Consider the following 19,179-nt stretch of genomic DNA (forward strand, 5'->3'; position numbering starts at 1 on the left):
CCACATTTGAGGGTTGTAAATTAAAGTGAAGCTTTGTTCCTCTCTTGTTACCTCCTTGTTACCTGTACTTACAGGGTAAATACCACATTTGAGGGTTGTAAATTAAAGTGAAGCTTTGTTCCTCTCTTGTTACCTCCTTGTTACCTGTACTTACAGGGTAAATACCACATTTGAGGGTTGTAAATTAAAGTGAAGCTTTGTTCCTCTCTTGTTACCTCCTTGTTCCCTGTACTTACAGGGTAAATACCACATTTGAGGGTTGTAAATTAAAGTGAAGCTTTGTTCCTCTCTTGTTACCTGTAGTTAAAGGGTAAATACAACATTTGTTTCCCCCTTGTTCCCTTTAGTTTACAATGTAAAATCTTGAAGGCAGTGAAATAAATATACAAACACACAATATATTTCTTCTTTACTTTGTAACCTTTATTTTAATAAATAAGCATTTTAAAAGACTTTATATTAATCAAACATTGTCTTGTCTATCATTGCCTATACTCATTCATTTTCTCTTCGGCTTTGTCCTTTTGTTAATCTGGGGTCGCCACAGTGGAATAAACCACCATCTTATCCAGCATATGTTTTACGCAGTGGATGCCCTTCCAGCTGCAACCCATCTCTGGGAAACATCCATACACACCCATTCACACGCATTCACTACGGACAATTTAGTCTACCCAATTCACCTGTACCGCATGTCTTTGGACTGTGAGGGAAACCGGAGCACCCGGAGGAAACCTACGCGAACGCAGGGAGAACTCCATGCAGAAACCTTCTTGATGTGAGGAAACAGCACTACCTACTGTGCCACCGTGTTGCCACCCAGCTGCAACCCATCACTGGGAAACATCCATACATACTCATTCACACACATACACTACGGACAATTTTACCCTACCCAATGTCACCACATATTTTTGGACTTGTGGGAGCACCCGGAGGAAACCCACGCTAACATGGGGAGAACATGCAAACTCCACACAGAAATGCCAACTGACCCAGCCGAGGCTCGAACCAGCGACCTTCTTGCTGTGAGGCGATTGTGCTACCCACTGCGCCTGCCTATACTCAAACAGCAAAATAACACATTATTTCCTTCCCCCTTTTTTTCTGGCATCTCTTGCTTGGCTTCCTCTTCTGCTCTTCTCAGCTTCCACTGAGGACTCTGATGGTGAGTGGCTGATGAAATCCCATGGGTCTTGCTGCTCTGCATTTATATAAAATATATAAACAGACAGAAAGGCTTTTAGTAAGCTATAGACATGTTTATTTTCCTGTTTAATGTGTGTGTAGTGGTTGTCCAACAATTTCACACACTAAACATTTACAGATACCATACAGACACTATACATTACTATCAAACAAAAGTACTATCATCAGATCATATGGGAGATTGTGATCATTTATAGTGATAATAATTAAAGCGCAGAGGGGAAAAGGCTTAAATAGTAGGCTACTGTGCTAAAGTCCTAGGCAAACGTTATTTCCAAACATTAATTTTGTCATTAACTTTGCTGTAATTAACGTAACGTTATAAAGGGAGAAAATCGTCTGCACAGTCAGTATGACAACAGCCACAGAGATCTGACCTGCTCATCATCCAGTCTTTCTGGAATGACATGAAGAAACTAAATCCATAGGAACTTTGGCAACATTTCTAAGATGTGCAAAGTAAACGACAGTAAACATTGGTAAATATTCGCTGCTGGCCGTTTAGATTCGGCCATGAACTAACGTTAATGTTACGCTAAAAACAAATGAAACAAAATAAATATAATCTGGTTAATGCACAATTTCTAATCGTAACAATAGCCTTATTTACTGACAACGATTTACTCACATGTGTTACATGGTGACAAGACGGAGCAATTCCAAACGTCCCAAAAGTCTGAGCAAAACCTCGTGGCGTGCTGCTGCAGTTTGATTCGGATCTTTAGAGGCTTCTTGATTCACAACTCGTTTGAATCAACGAATCAGTAGGCGCGTACCTGAAGTGATACAATATCGCGAGATGGATTCAAATGCACACGGAGCTGTCTGTTGTTCTCGCGATGTTTTGATGTCACACTGATCGGTTTGTTGAAGACGAATCGATTCAACTCGGGAGGGCCAAGATGGCTGCGTACGATGTAGTCGCGTGTTAGTGGTGTCTTCAGGAACTTTGGAATAGGACAATAATGTAACTGTAATTCCGATTTTTTTTTTGTGGCAAATGAGAACCTAACTTGCACTTTTAACTGCCTTGGTCTATTTATGGGCAAAAAGAAAACGAAACAGGTCCGTGGAAAAACCGCACGTGTTAATACGATGGCTTCAGAAGATAAAGCTAACGACAATGCTAACAACACACAACTCCAGGACACGGAGACGTCAGATAAGTTGGATGACAGCAACTGGTTTGATTCAAATCCAGAAGTAAGTGATCTACTCATGACACCCTTACCGGACACCCCGTTAAAACAGCCGGCTTCAAAAAAGACGAAAAGAGATCTGTTAGACCACCATGACAGCTCGTCAGAGATTCTGTCAGCGATCCACGAACTCTCCGGGAAATATGACAAAATGCTCCAAAAAATATCTGCCATTGAATTATCTACCGGAGCAACAGCGAAACAGATGGAAACTTTATCTTCGACCGTGACGCAACTTGTAATGGACGTTGCTGTACATAAAGAATCCTTATCTGCTATATCCACCGAGATTCAAGCAATCAAAAAGACGACCAAATCCATGAAACTAGAACTCGAGGAATGCAAAAGATACAGCTGGAAATGGACCCTGAAATTACATGGTGTCAAGGAGAAAGAGGCAGAGAACACCCGAGGAGTGACAGTTGATATTCTCAGCAATGTTGTTCCTGGAATGAGTGATGATTTAGAAAGAGTTATCGACATCGCACATCGAGTTGGTCCAAAAAGGATGGATGGGAAACCCAGATCTATCATCATTCTCTTTGCACTTCGTCGTTTCAGAGACATCATCTGGCAAGCAGCCAAAGGATGCAAATTTTTAAACAGCAACCAACTCCGCCTGACAGAAGCGCTATCCCCAGAAGATCGTCTCGCCAGAGAGAAACTATGGCCTCTGATCAAACAAGCTAGAGATAAGGGAAAGAAAGCTTCTTACAGAAGCTCTTATGTGTTAATTGATGGCCAAAAATACAACTATTCTGAAGTAGAATAACTCTCTTGCACCAAGGAATGTCAGTTTTCGGGTGCTCGCAAATAACATGTCTCTATTTTGTGGGAAAAAAAAAAAAAACCCTGTTGCTGAATAGTTTATGTAGCCATAATGTTCCAATGGACCAATAATTTAACTATACATAGCCCATCCTTAAATTTGTATGCATACATACTTTGATATTTTAAGGTGTAAATTCTTGTTTTAATGTTATTATACGTTGCTAGTTGCACATTGTTCCTATTCCTATTTACTCTAATTTCTGTTTAGTAGGTTTAGCTGTAGTGTTCGTTCTAGTTATGGAATACAAGTTTAATTCATTTTCTGTGTCATCTTTAAATACAAGGGGTTTAAGAGAAACTATAAAAAGGAAAGCAATTTTTTTATTTTGTAAAAGTAGTGAAGCAGAATTTATTTTTTTGCAGGAAACACACTCTTGTGAAACTGATGTGAAGTTCTGGAAATTTCAGTGGGGTAATTCTATCTTCTGTAGCCACGGCACCAACCACTCAGCAGGAGTTATGATATTATTACACAAATTCAATGGCAATATATTGGAATCTAAAATGGCAGAAGAGGGCAGATGGATTATTTTAGTAGTTAAAAAGGACAATTCCACATTTATTCTTTGTAATATATATGGACATAATAATAAAACCGATAATAGTAAAATGTTTAATAAATTATCCATAGATCTTAAAAAAATAATCTCTAAATATCCAGATTCTTTAATAATTTTAGGTGGTGACTTTAATGAGTGTGTTAACGATGCAGTGGATAGATTTCCCTCTAAAGCAACAGAATACCAATTGCTTAATAGTAATATTGCTTTTTTGTGTTCTAAATTTAATTTAACCGATTCATGGCGTTTCTTTAATCCAAACAAAACAGAATTTACATGGTCTAATAAAAACAGGTCATTGCAATCTAGGATAGATTTTTTTCTAATTTCTACTTCTGCCCTACCAATTGTAAATGAGTCATTACATATAATTGCTCCTTTAACTGATCATAAATTGGTTAAATTACAATTGCTATGTAATACAGGTAACAACTCTAAACTGAGAGGTTATTGGAAATTTAATAACTCATTACTTAAAGATAAGTTGTTCAATGACAAAATAAAAGAGCTTTTTGCAGATAATTTTTCTGAATTACCTATTATTAATTGTAAAAGTAAATGGGAATATTTCAAATATAAAGCTAGACAAATAGCAATTAAAAGAAGTAAAGAACTTAAAAAAAACAAAAATAAAAACATTCAAAACCTTTTAGACAAAATAAATTCACTATTGCAAAAAAAGTTGACCCCTAATGAAGATTTGCTCTTAAAAAGTTTAAACGCTCAATTAGACAATGCTTTTTTAGACCTAGCTAAAGGTTTCTATATCAGATCAAGAGCTAAATGGCTTGAAGAGGGTGAAACTAACTCAAGTTATTTTTTTGCACTAGAGAAAAGAAATTATAAAAGAAATTCGCTTACTGCTCTTAATATTGAGGGCTCAACCTGTACAAATCCTTGTAAAATCTCATCTTTCGTGGCCGCGTTTTATAAAAATCTTTACTCATCGAAGTTTGATGCTTATAAATGTGAAGAATTTTTTCACACAATTGATACACACATACCCATGATTGATGAAGATTTTGCCAACTTTTGTGATGATGATTTAACTAAAAAAGAAATACAGACTGCTCTATTCTCTATGAAAAAAAATAAATCCCCAGGTATTGATGGGTTCTCTGTAGAATTTTATACGCACTTCTGGTACTTAATACAAGACATATTATTAATGCTGTATAATGAATGTATTGCTGAAAAAGAAATGTCAACTACTATGAAACAAGGAATCATATCGTTAATACCAAAACCAGAAAAGGATTCACTTTTAATCGACAATTGGAGACCCATTACATTATTAACAGTAGATTATAAGATATTAGCATTGGTATTTTCTAACAGATTAAAAACTAAATTAAATCTTATGATTACAGAATCTCAATCAGGCTTCTTAAATGGTAGACATATTAGTAACAATATAAGATTGGTCTTGGATCTAATTGATTATGCAGATTTTATTAATTCTAAAGCTATAATTTTTTTTCTTGATTTCTACAAAGCGTTTGATACAATAGAACATAAATTTCTTTTACACTCTCTCAAAAAATTTGGCTTTGGCTCAACATTCATTAATGTAATAGAGATGTTTTATAAAGATAAATCCAGTTCTATTATTATTAACATGTTTACATCTCAAAGATTTACATTAGAAAGAGGCGTCCGCCAGGGCTGTCCTATTTCCCCTTTTTTATTTATTTTAGTTACAGAATTACTCTCTATATCTCTTATTAATAACCAAGACTTAAAAGGCATAAATATTTTTGAAAGAGAAATAAAAATTTCTCAACTGGCGGACAACACCACTTTATTTTTAAAAGACAGTTATCAAATTAACGATGCCATAAAATCAATAAAAACATTTTCGGATGCTTCGGGTCTTCATTTAAACTTAGATAAATGTGAAATCTTAACTCTGTATGATTGCAATGACTTGATATTAAATGGTATACCAGTAAAAAAAACGGTTAAATATTTAGGTATATATATTAATAAAAATAACTTAGAGAGACAAAAACTAAATTTTTCTTCTAGAATAAAAAAAACTCAGAATATCCTCAATCTATGGCTACAAAGGGATCTATCCATTTACGGTAGAGTTCTTATATCAAAAGCTGAAGGTCTCTCCCGCCTAGTATATCCTTTATTATCCTTAACTGTTAATGATAAAATTAAAAAAGATATAAATAAATTATTTTTTGATTTTATTTGGAAAAATAAGTCTCATAAATTAAAAAAGGCATTAATTTCACTTAACAAAGACAAAGGAGGATTAGAAGCAATTGATATAAATAATTCTATAAATTCTTTCAGAGTCAGTTGGATTAAAAGATGTTTAACTAGTTCAAATTCAATATGGTTCTTTATTCCCAATTATTGGTTTAATAAAATTGGCGGTCTCCCATTTATTTTGAAATGTAATTTTGCTCCAAATAAACTTCCTATAAAATTAACAAATTTTTACCAGCAAGCATTACTGGCTTGGAAAATATGCTACTCTCATAACTTTTCTCCGCATAAAACATTTTTATGGAACAACACTGATATTACAGTTAAGAGTAAATCTTTATTTTATTCCAATTGGTATGACAGAGATATATTACATGTATTTTCCTTATTTGATGACTTTGGGAACTTGTTAACTTATGAGCAGTTTATGAAAATTCATCAATTTCCAATACCATTCAAGAAATTTAACATAATTGTAAATGCTATCCCAAAAGAATTAATACATCTAACAAAAAATCATATTTTGTATATAAATAAAAAAACCATAGAACCCTCCTTATTATTAGAAGGTATTAGTGTATATGATAAGAAGTGCAACAACAAACTTATCCTTCGAATTCTCCAACAAAAAAATCAAATTGCTCCAAGAGGGAAATCATATTGGTCAGCATTAATAGAGGACATTAATTGGAAAAGAACATGGCTTCTCCCATATAAATATGTAATCCCAAACAAAGCAAAGGAAATACATTTTAAAATTCTACACAAAATATACCCGGTCAATGCATTAGTCTCAAAATTTACTGATATTGCAGATACTTGTTCCTTTTGTCAGGAAAATGAGGAAACTCTGACTCACATGTTTTTTTCTTGTAAAACTTCACAAAAGTTTTGGTCTGATTTATATAATTATTTGAATAAATCCCAAGCAACAAAACAAACTTTTAAACTGAAAGAAATTATATGTTATTACTCTAATCCCAAGAACAAAAATGAAGAATATATATATAACTTCTTCATATTATATGCTAAATTCTTCATCCACAAACAAAAATTTCTGAAATCCTCTCCCTCGTTTGCCCATTTTTTAATTGAAATTGATTCCATACTTAAAGCTATTCGTCTATCTAACAACAAGAAATTCTGCAAGTTAATAGAAACTTATGAAAATGCAACACATTCTCACTCCTAACTCGTCATATACTGACGCTTGGTCAGGAACCCTCGGCGTCAGTTATTGACGCACAGGGTACCCCTTTAGCGTCATATTTAGACGTGCAGGGATTCCCTATAGAATCTGTGCATGAGCCTGAGGCGTCATATGGAGACGCTGGAGGCTCGTATAATTACCAATAGATGTCAACGCAATTTTTAAAACCTGATTTACGCCTATTATCTTAGTTTTCTTATTTTAAAAATATGTAATTTTTATTTTGTTCATGAAAAGCGTCTGTAAACGGGGTCGAAACTACTGTATGAATAAACTTCGGCCCACGTGACATCCCTTCACGGTGAGTTTAACGCCGCTCTGCTATTGGTCAAACTGCATCAGCGGTGAGTTCTCAGATGAGTTCAACTGTCAACATTAAATATTACGTTAATGCTGCATAATATATTTTTATTGGAGATTAGTTGGTGTTTATAAATATGTTATCATTTACTTTATATTTAATGAGTGAAAATATATTCGGTTGTCCAGTTTAGGGTAACTATGCCTAATAAAACTTTGATTCATTCATATTATTTTTTAATTTTTTACTTTAAAAAAATATTAAATTTCAAGTACTAAGTTTAAAAATGTTTTCGGCTGATATTTTTCATTTTAAATTATTTATTAAAGTTGGAGTCATTGTATGTGGCGATCTATTTTTTACAGTCTATGCTCGCTATCCCAAGGTTCATTGCGATCCCAAGGTTCACTGCGGTTTTCCACAAGGTAAGTAAAAAGTAAACAAATAAACACGATTTGTTGATAAAGCATGTACTGTGAACTAGCGACGTTGTCTAATTACATCAAGTTCATTTATTAAAAACATATTTTTCTCACATATAACGTTGGTCATGCATTAGAACAATACATTTTAAGATAAGGAACAGTGTAACCAGATTGTTGTTTTCCACAATAGAATTCGTGCAAAATCTATATATAATATGCAATATGCAACTCTAATAATACAAATGTATTCGTAATTGTTTCAATATTAAAGAACATCAAGTGTTTCCAAAGGCTTATTGTAAAAACAATTATTTTCCATGCCTTAAAACACACACACACACACACACACACACACACATATATAGCATATTATTATATATTATTATTATATAGCATAACAAAAGCTCAAGTATAACTTAAGCTGATGTGTCACACAATGAATATCATACACTATTACCAGTACAATTTGGCCTTTACCAATTTATTTAATAAAAGAAAGAATCTATCATCTCTAAATTGTGGTAAAGAGGCACAACAAGCTGTCTTCTTTTCAAATATTATGTCAGTCAGGATGGTAATGGTAAAATTCAAGGATTACCTTGCACCTTCTCAGAAATTTACCATTGATCAAATGTATTACAAGTGGCTGGATTGTTTTTAACACAAGCAACGTTTTTTTAAATCATTATCTTAAACAGATTAAGGCTCATTTTGGACTACATTAACATTACTTTACAACTGCTTAATGCAGTACTGATGTATCTAGTAGTTTAGTGGGTTTAACTAATGTCACATCTGTTTTTATTCATTTCAGATGCAGAAACTTTTGACATATGAATTCATCTTGACTAAGGGTAATGTTTTTGTTCAGAATTAATCATTATTTAAAATCATTGTATTTTCTTTGTTATTATGTACAGATTTTAAAAGAATGTACTTTCTTTTAATAAAGAACTCTTCACAGCACTGCAGCTAAACAGTCACAACCTCACAGAGCTGCACAACTGCCCCACTCAGATCAGTGTTGAAGCTGGAACCTCATCTTGTGTACAGCAAAGGCAGAGCTGAAAATTCACTGTTTGTCTTGTATTGTGTGGTAAGTCATAGTTTTATTAATTTTTTTATTTTATTGCAACACTAAGTAGTCCATTCTGTGGCCAATATGATATAAAGGGCCTAAAATGGGACTGATGTGATCATTGTTTTGATTTCTAGATAAGTACTCATGGGGCTACACATGCAGCTGAAGTTAGCTTCATTGAGTAGGACATTTCTTTCAGTATACTCTTAAAGAGATTCACCCAAAAATGAAGATTCTGTCATTATTGACTCATCCTTCACTTGTTCCAAATATGTCTGACTTGCTTACTTCAGTTAAACACAAAAAAATTATATTTTAAAGAAAGATGAAAACCTGCAAACATTAACTTCCATAGTATTTGTTTTTTCCTACTATGTATGTCAATGTTTTCAGCTTTCCAGCTTTCTTCAAAAAACTTCCTTCATGTTCAACACAAAGTAACTTGGAAGTTTTTAAAAAAGGTTTACAACCACTTAAAGGAGAGTAAATAGTGAACTATTCCTTTAACCCAATCTAGTTGACTTTACTAGAAAATTGTATAGAAACCCAGTGGCTTAAACCCCTTACATTTTATACAAGGTACAACTTAACAGCCATACTTGAATTAAAATATTACTGTAAGTTCAAGAAGATTGTAAAGGTTCTAGGTTAATTTAAAGTGGGCTGTTTAGTTTCACCTTGTGTAAAAACATAAAGGATTTAAGGCAACATGTTTCGATGCAGTTTTCTAATAAAGTCAACTAGTTTGGGTTAAGAGTGTAATGGGTTACAGTAATAGCAGTGAATCATGCAGGCATAAAATAAATGTTTAGCCATGTAAAGCAATAAGCTTGTTATAATTTAGAAATATTTTTAGGGTGGAGCACAGTATGCTGTTGTAGTTTTCATATAATTGATGAGTCAAACATGAGATGTGTTTTAAATTGCAAGACGTGAATTAACAATATGTTCATCAAGATTCAAATCTTGCATCTTATATTTTTTAAGGTTTTGGCCCAATAATACCCATATTCTGCTATTTAAAAAATCATGCTGGAATTTGTGTCAGCATTCCCTTCAATGAAAACTACAACAGTGGACATCAGTGGTGATAAAAATGTATGAGAAGGATAAGGGTGTTCATAATGAGAAGTGCAGTCACTATCCTGATCTCTGAGTTTGTAGAACTGACAGATCTGCTTGGAATAAATGGAAACATGCTGGAAATGTTTAACCTATTATACAGTTAATTCAAGAGTGCCAGGTTTAATGACACTTTACATATATAAATAAATATCACTGAACTTTCTAAATGAAACCTAACACTCATTCTTTGTTCAGTAATGATGTTGTGCACTTCTAATACTTTACAGTGGCAAAACCTGGAATAACACATGGGAGCCCTCCAGGAATTCCTGACACTTTACGCCCAAGTCTCCTCATGCTAACCGGATTGCAATATGACAGTCTAGTCAGCATAAACACCTGGACTCACCAAGCACACTTTGGTTCTCAGTGTTTTGTAAAAATAGTTTTTGCTATTCTTCAGTAAATACTTGAATATGTTTTGAACTTATTCTACTTTTGATGTTTAAGTTCAGAAAGTTGTTATTATAAACATAATTTGCATTTGTCATGAACTTGACTTCTTGTTGTTGTGAAAGCTGTTTATTATGATGGCATTTCCAAAGGCATCATTTGAAAAGATTTTTTGCAGTGCAGTTTTACTTGAGCTTGACATACCAGATGTATGACATGAATAAATATCACAAAATAAATATAATAATAATAATAATACAAAATATACATTTCCTTCAATTATAATTGTTTTTAATCATTTATATATGTATGGTAATATATTATTGCATTAAAAACTTATAAAATATATATTTTTGGTTAAAATATATATTTTTGCATTTTTGTGTGATTTTTATTATTTATTTTTATTTGTGGCATTATAAATAAATTATAAATGTTTCATTAAAAATGTATTGTGTTTATTTGCATACTCATTTACAATGAACTACTATTTATACTATTTAATGGGCACTATATTTGTCATTTAAGTTTGACATATATTTATATTTGTATACCTACATGATGCAGGGTTTAGTTACAGCAAATGCTTGAAATGTTTTCAAACATTAAGCTTTTTTATTATTTTATTATTCGTTTCAAATTAAGTATACTGCCTATGATCTGGTTTTACTATGATCATTTTGCACATCAGGTTACCCCCACAAAGTAATCTCACGGTAAATATACATTTGTATTTTTAATAAGACAATAAATAACATGTAATATTAATACACATTTTGATATTTAAGTTATATTATAAGGTTATAATCAACCTTCAGCCGGAAGATTACCAAATAGAGACAAAGTGTGACGTAGATTGCGACGTTGTGATTGGACTATAACTTCAAAGCCAAATTAAAAGATCCTTCGTGTTGCTAACTATGTTTTGCTAACTTTGCCACTTTACTAACAGTGTCCTTTATCAATGAGTTATCGCTGTGTTTTAAATAGTTAACGATTAACCAAGATCGTAACCCTAAACTTAACCCTAACTACACCTTTCAAGGAACTACAATTTGTAGCGCCATGTCTTTCCCCTCCCATCTATACAGCGACAAAGGATTGTGGGTAATGTAGTTAAAAGCCTTTTTGTAATAAAATGGAACAGATACAAATTTTAATGAACTAAAGACTATCTGAATAAGGTAATTGTGCATATATTTATGACATATATGAAAGCCAGGCATAAATTTGTTATTTTACAATGAGTATTTTTTAAACAGCTTTTATTGACTTGATCAGTATATATCAGACTATTATATCCAACATTATTTATTGAACATAGCATAGGTAATAGTCTTGCTGATATTCTCTCACTCATTTCTCGTTTGAAATGAATGTGAATACTTTTTCCTTTTCTACGGGGCTCTACTCATCCCCTTTGAGTAAAAGGGCAGTTAACCTATGTAGATGTATTATCTTCAACATGGACAAGAAATTGTATTGTCACATGTACAGTTGTGGTAAAAAAAAAAAAAGTTGTAAAAATAAGCTAAACATTAGTATCCTCTTTAATCACAAGTTATTAGCAATAGTGATCTATGTTCATCACAAATATTATGAGTTCAGAATAATATGTGTGGATGTAATTCTGTAAGTGTGTTTCATTAATGGTCATCATGTGATGTTTAATTGTTTTCACTTTATTTGAAATATGGATAAAAGCTCTTTTAAAATATGTAAATGTTTATAAATAAAACCTTTTTAAAGACATGTATTTGTTTAAAAACCACTCTTTATCTGATTATTTTTACTTACTAAATCTTCAACTGTTTGTGTAACAGTATGATTTGATGACAATGGATGAACTTGTGTTTAATAATGATTCCACATAATGTCTTTGTCCTGCATGTGGGTTAATTTGTTAATTATTTTTTTTATGATCAAATGATTGTAAGATTTGCTGCATTGTAAGAATCATGAAAATATTGAGAAATGAGGTAACAATGATGAAAAGATATCCTTTCAAATGCTGCGAATAGTTCAAACCTCCAAATGATTAAAAATACATAGCCATTAACCAACAAAATAAAAATGCAAACATTTAAATTATCTAAACTAGAAGTAAAATAGTTCTGTGCTGTATTTATAAGTTACTGTGTAGTTCTATGTCTACCAAAAATACATATTTCAATACATATTTTATTTTCATTCATTCATTTTCTTTTTGGCTTAGTACCTTTATTAACCAGGGGTCGCCACAGTGCTATGAACCGCCAACTTTTCCAGCATGTTTTTATGCAGCAGATGCTCTTCCAGCCGCAATCCATCTCTTGGAAAATATTTTATTTTTTATCTTGCATTCAATAAAACATTATACAAAGTTAATTTTTATTTTCAGAATAACAACCGTCGCACTGTTATCTCACAACAAGTGCAGCAGTTTTTTGTTAGACATTCTAACAAATTAATACAAATGTTTCAAAGTAAGGACAAAAATAAAAGGAGATTAATTTTTTTTTTTTTTTTAGAAAAATCCATGAGGACCAAATGGATCCATCAGATCTTTGATGTAAATCATAGGTTAATTTTTCCAGAGGTAGAAGTGTGGTTGCCTGACTCAGCCACATATTGACTGGAGGTATCTGAGCAGTTGACCATAATAATGTACATTTTTTGCCCAAGTATATGCAAAAATTAAATTTATCATAAAAATGTATCATAAAATTAATATTTTAAAAGCTCTTAATGTCACTTAATGTAATAATTTTATTTTAATATAGAGTTCCTTAAATCGTTATATGTTGTAAGCAGTTAGGCATACAATAATGCTCTTAATTTACACCACTGATTGATTTTAGAGGAATGCTTACATACTGTACATATCTATGTATTTAAAAAAAAAGACAATTTGGTTATAGATGACAATTTTATTTAATTTTTTACAGATTTTATTACATGCTTTAGATTCAGGGTTGAGGTCATCCTCTTCTGGATTACAGTAAAAGAACATCCACAGTCAATGTCATACTCATCAGCTGGAGCTTTATTTAAAAAAAAATCTATGTTCTCTGCTCCAGCCAAAACTTGCAGGTACCTTGCAGGTCTCTAGATTGCACCATCGTATTGTTGTTTATTTCTCAGTTATTTTGTTGCTTTTTGAGAATGATGATCCATAGACCTTTTAACCCCTCTTCGTTAAGGGCACATGTCGAATCTTAAAAAAAGAACACAACAACATAAAAATATATTAATATTCTTTGGACTGGGTAACCTTATGCTTATGTCTGTGCCAAAAAATACAAATACATACCAGTACATTTCAGTAGCAAACAAGCAAGAAAGTTCTTTGAAAGAACCAGGATGAGTTGAAAGGTATTTATAGTGGTTGAACATCTCTGCCACAAGAATCCACTGCTTCTCCTGAAGAATCCTGACCAGCAGGATGATGTTGAACACCCTCCTCTTTGTTGCTGGGTCAGCAGAGTCTGAAATATATTTATGAAAAGAAAGTTGTATAACAAGGATTATACGTCAACTTTTAAAGAATCAACACTGACAGAAGTCTAGTGTCCATACCATGCAATATGACAAAGACATCCATATCACTTCTGTTTTTTGTTGTCTTTGCTTCTGCTACTGAAAAAAAAATGACAGTAATAGTAACACAATTTTTCATGACTACATGTAATATTAATAAGAATTTCCTCACCCTCTGCCCACTCCTCTACATCACAGACCAAAGTCTTCCAATTGGTTTCCAGTCACTGCCAGTTTCATGGATTCTGTTTTGCAACTTGCTTTGTAGAGCTGTTGCGGTCTACAGTGATAAGCAATCAAAAAATCACAATACTATTCAAATAGGTTACTGAACAACTAAAACAAATTCAACTGGATATTGTTACCTTCTGATATCAACAGGTCAGCGAGATGGCCAAATTGTTGAATATCTGCTAATTCCAGCACATGACCATGAGAGTTACAGTAGCATGTCTGGTCACTGCAATCCTATAGAAGAAATATTGCACTGTTCAACCTCCTTCCCAAAAGTAAAACCAGGCATATCCTGGTATGCCTCACTCCATTTCACCTGGTTAACATATACAAACAAACAAACAAACAAACAAACAAACAAACAAACAAACAAACAAATAAATAAATAAGTAAACCAATAAGTTTTGGCATTTACTTGTAGATCAGTTTAAGACAATCACATAGTTCATCTATCTCAGATATAAACTCATGTGATTAGGCATGAAACACACTAAAATCATGGGCTTAAAGATGGTGCTGAAACTTTGGACAGCTTTTTGCAACTCTTTGGAGGTAGTGTCATTAGTTGATGTAGTCCACAAATCTTCCTGTCAATTCTTAATCCTTAGCTGTAAATAAACCTTCAAAAATGCCAGTGTTTGAAAAAGGAATGAAACAGTACAGAACAAGTGCATAACAGTTTATATCTTCTAATCTAATTTTCTTAGGTGAACATCACAGAGCTGTTTTCTTGTTAATTTAGTTTCAACACATACAGTTTAAAGTACCTCGTGCATTCTTGAAATGGTTATGCTTATGGTTCATATCTACTTAAATTGGCAGTATATCTAGTGTGAAAGCAGAACAGATGAAGGGCTCTTCCTTGCAAATACTATCCACCTTGTATTGCACAGACTCCCACTCAAGAATATCTCAGAAAAATGTCTGCTGAGATCTTAGCAGTCCATTAAAAATAATTATACCAACATATTTTCCACCAATGGAAAGAATATAAAAATACTTTAGGATATATTAATACTTGCATGACCAAATCTGAGATAAAAAGGCCATCAGTATGCCTTAGTTTAAATAAAACCAAAATTTTACTCTAGCCCACTGTCACCTAGGTCTACAGATACAGGAACTAATGGAAACAATGAAGTACACACTGACAGTCACTGGAGCAAGGCCCTCTCACAGTTGGGAAGATTGGAGTTCCTATGAGCTGTACCAGATAAAAACAACAAAAAAAATGTACATTTATAACATTTCTAACTTATCCTAAGACTAGTAGACAAGCAGCATAAGCAGTTCTAATTTCCTAAACCCCAATGTGGGCAGTTGATGGCCTATAAGGTGTCATAAAATCAGACAAAACAAAATACTTTCTGAAAAAGAAAAAAAATGGTTGGCCACTATCAACACCCAGAACAATTAGTTTTAAACAGTTAGGCCACAATATTTTGTGAGCTTATGCTGTAGTTTTTTAATGTTTGTCATAAACAATAGTAATAGTAAAACTAATGCGTTTCTTTCTGTTATTACAATAGTAGTGAAAGAATAAATGCATTTTATCTCATACAATCACATATGCCTAAACAATGTAGATATTTAATATACATGGAATGAAAAACTTCACTAACCCTTGACTGATTCCAGAGTGGTCTTGGCCTTCCTTACATGGTGGGGCTTTCTGCAGATCACCAAGTTGTCATCAAAACTTGAGCTTATAATTGAGATCTTGATGATAAATCTGAGTATTGAGGAATCACTCATGGTGATAGGCAGAAACAGGCTGAAAGACACAAGAATTAATCAAACAAATATAAATGTGTTAACAGAGATAGAGAGAGAGACAAGTGCAATTTAACATATAAACATGGGTAAAGTGATTTTACTTTTTGCTTATTAGAAAACAAAATTGGATTTTTAAAGAAATCTAAAGAACCTGAAAAGAGCAAAGAAAAAATATTCATATCTGAACAGTGAACACCTTATAATTTACACCTGTATATATATATGTGTGTGTGTGTGTGTGTGTGTGTGTGGTAGATTAAGCTATTTTTTTGTATAGTTTTGTGTTGTACAATGAATAAAATGTGCTCAGACGGGCAAAATTTCTGCCTTTTTCCTTTAAAGGCATGGAAAATAATTGTTTTTACAATAAACCTTTGGAAACACTTGATGTTCTTTAATATTGAAACAATTACGAATACATTTGTATTATTAGAGTTGCATATTGCATATTATATATAGATTTTGCACGAATTCTATTGTGGAAAACAACAATCTGGTTACACTGTTCCTTATCTTAAAATGTATAACTTATATTGTTCTAATGCATGACCAACGTTATATGTGAGAAAAATATGTTTTTAATAAATGAACTTGATGTAATTAGATAACGTTGCTAGTTCACAGTACATGCTTTATCAACAAATCGTGTTTATTTGTTTACTTTTTACTTACCTTGTGGAAAACCGCAGTGAACCTTGGGATCGCAATGAACCTTGGGATAGCGAGCATAGACTGTAAAAAATAGATCGCCACATACAATGACTCCAACTTTAATAAATAATTTAAAATGAAAAATATCAGCCGAAAACATTTTTAAACTTAGTACTTGAAATTTAATATTTTTTTTAAAGTAAAAAAATAATAAATAATATGAATGAATCAAAGTTTTATTAGGCATAGTTACCCTAAACTGGACAACCGAATATATTTTCACTCATTAAATATAAAGTAAATGATAACATATTTATAAACACCAACTAATCTCCAATAAAAAATATATTATGCAGCATTAACGTAATATTTAATGTTGACAGTTGAACTCATCTGAGAACTCACCGCTGATGCAGTTTGACCAATAGCAGAGCGGCGTTAAACTCACCGTGAAGGGATGTCACGTGGGCCGAAGTTTATTCATACAGTAGTTTCGACCCCGTTTACAGACGCTTTTCATAAACAAAATAAAAATTACATATTTTTAAAATAAGAAAACTGTGATAATAGGCGTAAATCAGGTTTTAAAAAGTTTGTTGACATCTATTGGTAATTATACGAGCCTCCAGCGTCTCCCTATGACGCCTCAGGCTCAGGCACAGATTCTATAGGGAATCCCTGCACGTCTAAATATGACGCTAAAGGGGTACCCTGTGCGTCAATAACTGACGCCGAGGGTTCCTGACCAAGCGTCAGTATATGACGAGTTGGGAGTGAGAACGTGTTGGAAAATGTCATGCTTCCAGTGTGTAAATAATTAATGCTTTCTGTAATTATTTCTATTTTTTATTTTTTTTATTTATCTATTTTTTATTTAATTTTGTACCTGCCCCTTCCTCATTTCGTTCTCTTTTTTTTATTCTCTTTCTATTACTCCTTTCTTTTTAGTTATTATTCTTATAACTTTGTAATTGTATATTCTTGTATTCCAGTCTTGTACAAATTACTTCCTGAGTTATATTGTAAATTTCTTCTTTTCTAAATAAAAGTTTGTTTGAAAAAAAAAAAAAAAAAAAAAAAAAAAAAAAAAAAAAAGAATCGATTCAACTCTCCGTCCTCCATTCCCAGAATTTCCTGTTCACGGCAGTACAAGGACGGCACCGCGAGGTAAATAAAACAAGTATTTTTATGACGTTATGTACATAGAAGTGTTTGTTTAGGTTTTTGTTTATATCTGATGTTTGTACCTATTTTTAACAATTACACCCTTTTCACAACACTGTTATGACGCGTTTAACGATCATCAGGATCTAAAATCCTTGAGTTTTTTATATGATTTTTTTAATAAAATAACATTTATTTGTATCTACGTATGCATTATATAATATGATTACATGTGCGAGGTGTTTCAAACAGTGTCTATGGTCATGAGTAAATTAGAAGTTATTCTCTCTTCTTGCTGGCGTTATCAGTTTCACACTATATTTTTATTTTTCTAATTGTCGAGACAACACCATCGTAAAGTTTTCATTTTATTTGAGCAAAGAAGATTGTAAGAAAAATGTGTTGTACTTTCCCATTCACTGTGCTGAAATGTAAAAAGGGTCCATAACAGTACATCAACCATATTATGTTATCTTTCACTTTATTTAGGACTAATGATGGGTTAAGACATGTACTTTAATCAAAAACTAACCTTAGGGGTACTTAACCCAAACGTTACATTTACTTACCATTTAATGAGTGACACAGAATTTAAATATGTACACTGAACTGCAAATAATCTTTACTTCAAAGTCTATACTGCCTGCACATATATTTAAGCCTTTTCCCCTCTGCGCTTTAATTATTATCACTATAAATGATCACAATCTCCCATATGATCTGATGATAGTACTTTTGTTTGATAGTAATGTATAGTGTCTGTATGGTATCTGTAAATGTTTAGTGTGTGAAATTGTTGGATAACCACTACACACACATTAAACAGGAAAATAAACATGTCTATAGCTTACTAAAAGCCTTTCTGTCTGTTTATATATTTTATATAAATGCAGAGCAGCAAGACCCATGGGATTTCATCAGCCACTCACCATCAGAGTCCTCAGTGGAAGCTGAGAAGAGCAGAAGAGGAAGCCAAGCAAGAGATGCCAGAAAAAAAGGGGGAAGGAAATAATGTGTTATTTTGCTGTTTGAGTATAGGCAGGCGCAGTGGGTAGCACAATCGCCTCACAGCAAGAAGGTCGCTGGTTCGAGCCTCGGCTGGGTCAGTTGGCATTTCTGTGTGGAGTTTGCATGTTCTCCCCATGTTAGCGTGGGTTTCCTCCGGGTGCTCCCACAAGTCCAAAAATATGTGGTGACATTGGGTAGGGTAAAATTGTCCGTAGTGTATGTGTGTGAATGAGTATGTATGGATGTTTCCCAGTGATGGGTTGCAGCTGG

The 19,179-nt window shown here is 32.9% G+C and overlaps 2 long non-coding RNA genes and 1 other non-coding gene across 8 annotated transcripts; 1 reads left to right on the top strand and 2 right to left on the bottom strand.

Moving 5' to 3' along the window:
• Nucleotides 1-401: 401 nt before the first annotated feature.
• On the bottom strand, nucleotides 402-18,569 carry LOC147843158 (uncharacterized). Its single transcript, XR_015496117.1, has 3 exons — nucleotides 17,880-18,569; nucleotides 1,838-2,096; nucleotides 402-1,204 (listed from the first exon to the last, which is right to left on the bottom strand). It is a non-coding gene; the product is annotated as an uncharacterized LOC147843158 (long non-coding RNA).
• On the top strand, nucleotides 7,411-10,811 carry LOC137496223 (uncharacterized). 2 transcript variants are annotated; one of them, XR_015496084.1, is made up of 5 exons: nucleotides 7,411-7,533; nucleotides 7,899-7,958; nucleotides 8,773-8,812; nucleotides 8,911-9,054; nucleotides 10,392-10,811. It is a non-coding gene; the product is annotated as an uncharacterized LOC137496223 (long non-coding RNA). The 2 variants fall into 2 exon arrangements; XR_015496083.1 differs by lacking the exon at nucleotides 7,411-7,533 and having other exon boundaries at nucleotides 7,897-7,958.
• On the bottom strand, nucleotides 13,447-16,794 carry LOC147836126 (uncharacterized). Of its 5 annotated transcripts, none has more exons than XR_015496088.1 (8): nucleotides 16,759-16,794; nucleotides 15,933-16,084; nucleotides 15,463-15,514; nucleotides 14,442-14,544; nucleotides 14,249-14,356; nucleotides 14,116-14,172; nucleotides 13,850-14,024; nucleotides 13,447-13,753 (listed from the first exon to the last, which is right to left on the bottom strand). It is a non-coding gene; the product is annotated as an uncharacterized LOC147836126 (transcript). The 5 variants fall into 5 exon arrangements; XR_015496087.1 differs by having other exon boundaries at nucleotides 14,442-14,626; XR_015496086.1 differs by having other exon boundaries at nucleotides 14,116-14,175; nucleotides 14,442-14,626.
• Nucleotides 18,570-19,179: the final 610 nt, after the last annotated feature.

The sequence above is a fragment of the Danio rerio genome, chromosome 7 (genome assembly GCF_052040795.2).
Source record: "Danio rerio strain M-AB ecotype USA chromosome 7, GRCz13ab, whole genome shotgun sequence".
NCBI lineage: Eukaryota > Metazoa > Chordata > Actinopteri > Cypriniformes > Danionidae > Danio > Danio rerio.